The sequence below is a fragment of the Neovison vison genome, chromosome X (assembly GCF_020171115.1).
Source record: "Neovison vison isolate M4711 chromosome X, ASM_NN_V1, whole genome shotgun sequence".
NCBI classification, from domain to species: Eukaryota; Metazoa; Chordata; class Mammalia; order Carnivora; family Mustelidae; genus Neogale; species Neogale vison.
In genome coordinates, this window is record NC_058105.1 from 23,913,347 (window position 1) to 23,922,361 (window position 9,015).

A 9,015-nucleotide genomic window follows, 5' to 3' on the forward strand; every position below is an offset into this window, starting at 1 on the left:
ATTCTCTGTTTCAACCTAAGGCATTAATATTTCATCTTGATTAAATTTTAACATCTAAATCTCCCTTTTATGTTACAGGCAAATGATAAACTTGAATGTTCCAGTCAGAGGGCAACAACTTTAGTTTCCTCTAGGCTCCTAGTAAATTCATCAACTAACATCTACCAATACTTCAGAAAAGGCTCATTTTTGTTTCTCCTTCTTTACTAAGAGATATAGGGTTGAGTGTTTTTCGTTTTCAATTATGCCTCATATGGCTAAAACTAGATCCCATTTTATATAATGAATGCATTTCTTGACATTTGTACATGAAACACATTTCTGAAAATGGAATAATATATCCCCCCATTGACTTACATTATAATTTCAGAATTATATTTATTGTGGATTTCCAATTGGCTGTGGTTTCTAAGGATTACCTCTGCCTCCACCTTTGAGACATGTACTTCAGTCTTCAAATAAAAGCTAAATGATGTAATGGAATCCCTTATTTCAAACAATATTAAAGGATACTTTCAGAATGTGATTATTTAATCCTTATTTCATTTGTGTACAAAAAGGGATTTCTTGAAATAGGACATCTTGTAATTTGATTTGCTCTGTGTATATTTAATCACAAGCCAGAGCAAATTCTAAGATACCCTCATTTGCCATGCCTAGAGGAGCTCTCTTCTTTCTTTTCCTTTCTTTATGGATAGTAGCCTTTCTTTATGAATGTTGCCCTAAGCAATGTTGTCTGCCTCATAGATACTCCCAGGGAGTGTTAAATATCCCTTTGTTTGTCTTCACTATTATAACTATTTAAAAACTCAAAATATTTAAATCATTTTAATAAAAGACTATTTGGGCATCATCCTGTTAGACTGACCGAGGCACCAAAAATAATGAGAATGTAAATGTTTCATTAATTACCTTCTTAAAGATCAGGGGCTTTTGTTTTATGACTTAACTTTTTTCTCAATTGTGGTAAAACACACATAACATAAAATTCACCATCTTACACATTTTTAAGTGTACAGTTGAATATATTGTGCAGATATCTCCAGGATTTCTTTATCTTGCAAAATTGAAACTCTATACCTATTAAACAATTTCCCATTTTTTCACTTCCCACCAGCCCCTGGCAACTACCATTCTACTTTCTTTTAGTTTGACTATTCTAGGTACCTCATAGAAGTGGAATCATATAATATTTGTCTTTTTTTTTAACTGGATTATTTTATGTCCTATAATTTCCTCAAGTTCCATCCATGTTGTAACGTGTCAAAATTTTCTTCATTTTAATGACTAAATAATTTTCCATCGTATGTATATGCCATCTATCCATTGATGGGTAGATGGGTAGCTTCCACTTCTTGGCTATTGTGAATAATGCTGCTATGAACAAGAGCATGCAAATATCTTTTTTAGATACTGCTTTCAATTCTTTTTTAGATACTGCTTACAATTCTTTGACATATATACTGAGAATTACAAATACTGAATCTTATGGTAATTCTATTTTTAATTTCTGTTTTCCATTATGTCTATACTGTTTTACACTCCCACCAACAGTGAACATGTTCCCAATTTCTCTACAACCTTGCCAACATTTGTTATTTTGTTTTTATTTTTTAATAGTGTCCATCCTAATGAAGCATGAGGTGTCAGAGGCTGTTTTTAAACTTCTTTCAATTTATAATTGATTTATACAAATATTCTAACCCAATCTTTGAGTACTAACAGTACACTACATATGGAACAGGATATTTAAGCTGTGATTATTGTGAGGAGAAATCATGATGATTTAAGTATGGACAAGGGAGTCTTGAAAGCTATAAAGCATATAGAAAATCTATTTTCTTGACATATTTTCCTTAAAAAGGTACCCAGTTGGATAATTTGAAAATCAGAGTTAGAACTATCACTTTTTAAAAATTCTCAACACATTTAACCTCCAGTTTATTTAATTGATCACATCTAGTGTTCCTGACTAGATATAAGGAAAAGGTTATATTTTAAGTGCTATTCTTGGTTAGCTTTGAGGGGGAATTCATATATTAAAAATCAATTTATTTTAGAAATAACTAATAATTATGTTCTGCACATGGATATAAGTTTCTCACAATTGACCTTAGCCTGAAGTCTCTTAGAGTATCTTGGAAAATAAAGTGAGTTATAAATAAAGGATATGTCACTTTCAGTGGCACTTAGATAGAACAAAACATCACAGAGATGATTCAGATAGAACAAAACATCATAGAAAGTTTGAACACCTGAAACTAATTTTAAACTCAATATTAGAGTGTAATGCTAGAAAATCTGGTTGAAATAATGAATGAAACAAACTACCTTTTACTATCCAGTCTGTTTTACAGACCAAATTATATAACCAACAGGAAGATATTTAATCTCTTAGTAAATAACTGAATATTTCAGAAAGTAAGCTATTCTAAAATAGCCATCTTAAAGTTCTGTGTATCCAGGAAAATAAATTCTTGTTCTAGACCCTTAAAATTTTTGAAGTGTTTATAATCTGGAAAAGCATATAAGAATATACAAAAGTGAGATACCAAGGAAACTTATTTAGAGTTTATTTGTTTGTTTTTGAGAGAGAGAGAGAGAGATCATGTGTACAAGTTCAAGGAGGGACAGAGGGAGAAGGAGAGAATCTCAATCAGACTCTGCACTGAGTGTGGAGTCCAATGTAGGGTTCCATCTCATGACCCTTAGATCATGACCTGAGCCAAAGTCAAGAGAAGGCTGCTCAACTGACTGAGTGACCCAGGCACCCTAAGGGATGCCAAGGAATTTCTAATCACTTTGATTTACCATCTATAATTGCAAACACTGGAATATTTTACAATAGCTAGTATTTTTCTTTTTTCCTGTTTTAAGGGTCTCTTTTCAGTCAATTATGAATAACAAGCTAAATTCCAAACTTTCACATTTTTATTACACTTCCTTGTCATTAGTGATTTACTTATATATTTCTTTTTTTTAATTCTTTATTTAAATTTAGTGTAGTAAACATAGGTTGTGTCATTAGTTTCAGGGATAGAATTTAGTGATTCATCAGACTCATCACCCAGTGCTCATTACATCAAGTGCCCTCCTTAATGGCCATCACCCAATTACTCCATAACCATACCCACCTCCCCTCCATCTGTCCTGTTTGTTTTGTAGAGTTCAGCATCTTGGATGGTTTCCTCCCTCTCTATATTCACTTTATTTTATTTTTCCTTCCTTTCTTCTATGTTCATCTGTTTTGTTTCTTAAATTCCACATATAAATGAAATCATATGGTATTTGTCTTTCTCTGACTGACTTATTTCATTTAGCATAATACCCTCTAGTATCCATGTCATTGCAAATGACAAGATTTCATTCTTTTGATGAACAAGTAATATTTCATAGCATATATGTATACCACATCTTCTTTAACCATTCATCTGTTGATGGACATCTGGGCTCCTTCCATGTTTTTGGGAATTGTGGACATTGCTGCTATAAATTTTAGAGCAGTGTAATCGTTGGGTCATAGGGTGGCTAGCTCTATTTTTAACTTTTTGAGGAAACCCCATACTGTTTTCCAGTTTGCACTCTCACCAGCACTGTGCAAAAGTTCCCTGTTCTCTACATCCTCACCAAAATCTGTCCCTTCCTGACTTGTTAATTTTAGTTATCCTTACAGGTATGAGGTGGTATCTCATTGTGGTTATGATTTATATTTCCCCGATGCTGAGTAATGTTGAGGATTTGTTCATGGGTCTGTTGGTCATTTGTATGTTTTCTTTGGAGAAATGTCTTTTTGTATTTTCTTCTCATTTCGTAACAGGATTTTTTTAAAGATTTTATTTATTTATTTGTCAGAGAGAGAGGGAGAGAAAGCGAGCACAGGCAGACAGAGAGGCAGGCAGAGGCAGAGGGAGAAGCAGGCTCCCTGCCGAGCAAGGAGCCCGATGTGGGACTCCCTCCCAGGACGCTGGGATCATGACCTGAGCCGAAGGCAGCTGCTTAACCAACTGAGCCACCCAGGCGTCCCATAACAGGATTTTTTTAAAGATTTTATTTATTTATTTGAGAGAGAGACAGTGAGAGAGAGCATGAGAGGGGAAAATGTCAGAGGGAGAGGCAGACTCCCCATGGAGCAGGGAGCCTGATGCGGGACTTGATCCCAGGACTCTGGGACCATGACCTGAGCTGAAGGCAGTCGCTTAACCAACTGAGCCACCCAGGCACCCTTTTGTTGTTTTCTTGGTATTGATTTTGATAAGTTATTTATATATTTTAGAAACTAGTCCTTCCTTTATCTGATAAAACGTATGTAAATATTTTCTCCCATTCCATAGGTTGCCTTTAATTTTGTTGACTCTTTCTTTTGCTGTGCAAAAACTTTTTATCTTGATGAAGTCCCAGTAGTTCGTTTTTGCCTTTGTTTCCCTTGCCTTTGAAGACATGTCTAGCAAGGATTTGGTGTGGCCAAGGTCTAAGAGGTTGCTGCCTGTGTTCTCCTCTAAGATTTTGATGGATTCCTGTCTCACACTTAGGTATTTCATCCATTTTGAATTTATTTTTGTGTATTGTATAAGAACTGGTCCAGTTTCATTCTTCTGCATGTGGCTGTCCAAGTCTCCCAATACCATTTGTTGAAGAGACTCTTTTCCATTGGATATTCTTTCCTGCTTTGTTGAAGATTAGTTGACCATAGAGTTGGGGGGTCCATTTCAGGGCTCTCTATTCTGTTCCATTGATCTATGTGTATGTTTTTGTGCCAGTAACATACTGCCTTGATGATTACAGCTTTGTAACTCAGCTTGAAGTCCAGAATTGTGATTCCTCAATCATTTGATTTACTTTTTCATGGTTTATTTGGCTATTCAGGGTCTTCTCTTAAAAGTTTAGATTTTTCTTTCAGCTCTGTGAAAAATATTGGTGTTTTTACAGGGATTGCATTGAATGTGTAGATTACTTTGGGTAGTATAGACATTTTAATAATATTTGTTATTCCAATCCATGAGCATGTTTTTCCATTTCTTTGTGTCTTCTTCAATTTCTTTCATAAGTATTTTATAGTTTTCAGCATATAGATCCTTTAACTCTTGGGTTAGGTCTATTCCTTGGTATCTTATGTTTTTTGGTGCAATTGTAAATGGAACCAATTCCTTGATTTCTCTTTCTTCTGCCTCATTGTTAGTGTGTAGAAATGCAACTGACTTCTGTGCCTTGATTTTATATCTTGCTACTTTGCTGAATTCCTACATCAGTCTAGCAATTTTTTGGGTGGAGTCTCTTGGGTTTTCTTTTTTTTAATTAAAATATATATAATGTATTATTTGTTTCAGGAGTACAGGCCTGTCAATTCTTAGTCTTACATAGTTCATGGCACTCACCATAATGCATACCCTCCCCAATCCATCACCCAACCACCCCAACCCTCCTACGCTTTCCCCTCCAGCAACCTTCAGTTTGTTTCCTGAGATTAAGAGTCTCTTATGGTTTGTCTCCCTCCCCAGTTCCATCTTGTTTCATTTTTCCCTGCCTTCCCCCACGACTCCCTGCCTTGCCTCTCAAATTCTCTTGGGTTTTCTACATTGAGTATAATGTCACCTGAGAAGAATGAAAGTTTGATTTCTTCTTTGCCAAATTGGATTTATTTTATTTCTTTTTGTTGTCTGATTGCTGAGGCTAGGACTTCTAGTACTATGTTGAACAGTGCTGAGAGTAGACATCCCTGTCATTTTCCTGACCTTAGAGGAAAAGCTTTCAGTTTTTCCACATGAAAAATGATATTTGCTGTATTGTTTGTTTATGGCTTTTATGATATTGATGTATGTTCCCTCTATCCTTACATGGAAGAGAGTTTCTGTAAAGAATGGATGCTGTATTTTGTCAGTTTTTTTTTCTGACTCTATTGAGGGGAACTTATATATTTTTAATATTGCAAACATCTTATAAAACTGTGTGTTTTGAATTTTTACCCCCAAATAAAGTACATAACATAATAAGTGCCTAATACATTTGGAACAAATTCATTTTCTGACTTCTAAATAAAAATGAGATTTATTTGGCTTTCTTGATACTTAGGAGGATCTCACTTCTTTATAAATAAGAACTGTAACATTTGTATATATTTAATGGAATTAGATAGTTTTCATATACCCAACTCTAGATATTCATGTTAATATTCTTTTTACCTTTGAGAGTTGGTATGTTGCATTATGAGAGGGCACTCTCCTTAGTATATTGTATCTTATGGGGGCTACTAAAATGTTGTTTGCACCAAAAATTTCAGTTAAATCACACACATTTCCAGTCAGTTTCAGCAATGTTACTGCAGCAAAATTAGATATTCACCATATTAATTTCCAAATAGTTGGTCAGCATGGTATTGTGTGTAGTACTAAGAATAGCAATGATGCCCTGGCATAAAAAAAGATGTTACATCTTTTTACTTTTATTGCCCTTTTTTTGGAAAAAGGAATTGATTAAAAGTAATCCAGATAATTAACATTCCACTGAATCTGACCCTCAATAAACATATGCTCCCATTTAGCAGGAAGTAGTTGCTATAATTTTTCTTCCTTTTGGTATAAAAATGGACAACTATAACATGAGTGAATACTTAGAAAAAGAATCTATTTTAAACAAAAACTACTATGGCAATTGGAAAAGTGGCATTTTCATTAGGTCTAATGCTTTTGTTATTTCTACAAATTTAAAAACATTATGGGTTATTGCACCAGCTCCTACCAGATGATCAGTTTATTCCCTGAGTATTAGTTGTTGATCAAGGTACTAAACAGTATCTCAGTGTTAATTCTGGGAAATGATGATATAGGTTAAGATTATCTATAGGACTCTTCTATGTAATGCAACCACAGCTAATCCATTTACAGATACCTATAGACTCATATAATATCTCATCTTTCAAATTCCCATCATTACACACAGTGACATCATTCAGGCTTTGAGATATGGCCTTACATAGGAATTTTCTAAGTATTTTTGTCCACCATGCTAGACAACATCACAAAATCTGACATCTAGGAGTTGCTTACTTCCCATGTGAACTGCAAATAGTGTTTCAGATGTGCCAATTAAAGTTTAACCATTCAATTTTTTTGGCAATATTCAACAATCAGCATTAGGCACCATTATGTAACTCCTATCTACTAAGTTTGTTTTGTTTTAGCAATCAGATAGAGGTATATTCATTTTTGTGTCAGTTTTACTTTCAACATCTTCCTGGAATCATATGTTCTGAAAAATAAGTTGAACTTTTAAATGAAATATAGAGATCTTAAAATTACAAAGCATATTTGTGAATGGGAACCAGAAGTTAGTGTAAAATGGGAATGTTTATGTAAGAGTATTTAAACTTAGGATGATTATGTAAAATGTTTTTATTGGTCTTTACATTGATCTTTATTTAGTCTGTACAAAGTGAACATATTTTATAAGCTACTAAAGATATAAGAGTTGATTCCATATAGAAAATGTTTATGTACTCAACAAAGCAACAAAAAATGATATTGTATGGGGCGCCTGGGTGGCTCAGTGGGTTAAAGCCTCTGCCTTCGGCTCGGGTCATGATCTCAGGGTCCTGGGATCGAGCCCCACGTGGGGCTCTCTGCTCAGCAGGGAGCCTGCTTCCCCCTTCTCTCTCTCTGCCTGCCTCTCTGCCTACTTGTGATCTCTGTCTGTCAAATAAATAAATAAAATCTTTAAAAAAATGATATTGTAGCTTACTCATTTAAACTGGCTATCTTCTCAACAACCTAAAAATTAAAAAACAAAAACAAAAACAAAACATAAAACTGAGGACTATAGCAAGAAAATAGTAGTTTCAAAAAGAAAGATCACATAAAGAGCAAATGATATAATCATATCTAAGTATAAAATGATTAAAATAATTTATGAAAGTATATTTTTAAAACATGGTCATGCTTTCATGGATTTGGAGATACAATAAACTTGCTAAAGCATGGTAGTAATTAAAAATGTTTATCATTTTCCAGCAGGTCATTGCTAGTCATGGCTTTTTTCCTAGACATTCCTTCCCTGTGTCTTTAGTTTCACTTAAGAGGGAGAATAAGGATGATTTTTTTAAAGTATCAATAAAAACATGCCTCAGGCAAATATACAAACTACATTTTTATTTCTCACTGGATTATTTTTTGCGACCATCTTAAAGATATTGTCTATGATGCTATCAAATCAGAATAAATGAGAAACTTATTTTCCCTTAGTGTTTTCAAATGCAAATGGAAATAAAAGCCAATAAATATACAATATACAATATAAATTATTAAAATATTTTATTATAAAATATTAAAATATAAATGTGTATTATTTATTATATATAAGTATTGTACATAATAAATATACAATATACAATAAATCTTGAATAACATATTTTCCTACAAATTAGAACTGAAAGTGGAGGAAGAAGAAAATGGAGCCTAATTTTGGCTGGTCTTTGGACACTTGCTTCATTTGTGAAGGTCAGTATTTCTTCAACTATGCTCCTAGAACTAGCCACCCTAAAGTTATCTGGGATGTTACCAAACCAAACCAAAAAAAATTCAGATTCCTTGCTGGGCCCAGAAATACTCATTTAAACAATGATTATCAGAGATTTAGCTGCCCTTCTAAATTTGGGAAAAATTGGCTCAGTGTTCAGCTTCCAATTATCTGGTATCTCTCAGAGCTCATTTTACTTACTGTTTGTACTTTTTAAAATTTTTTTAAAAATTTAAATTCAATTTACTTACATATAGTGTATTATTAGTTTCAGAAGTATGCCTATTGTTTGTTAACCTGAGCCAGTTACAAATTACATGGAAGAAAGCCAGTTATGGTTTAAATTTTTAATGACATTTTAGATTCAGGCTTTGGCTGCTTTGGCTGTGATGTTCTTATTCCTACTTATTAGTGTGACAGTCTGAGGAATTTGTCTCAGCTAAATTTTCCTATTTATCCTCTCAGAACATAGAAAATTATGTGGAACACAGTATGTGCTCAATTAATTGT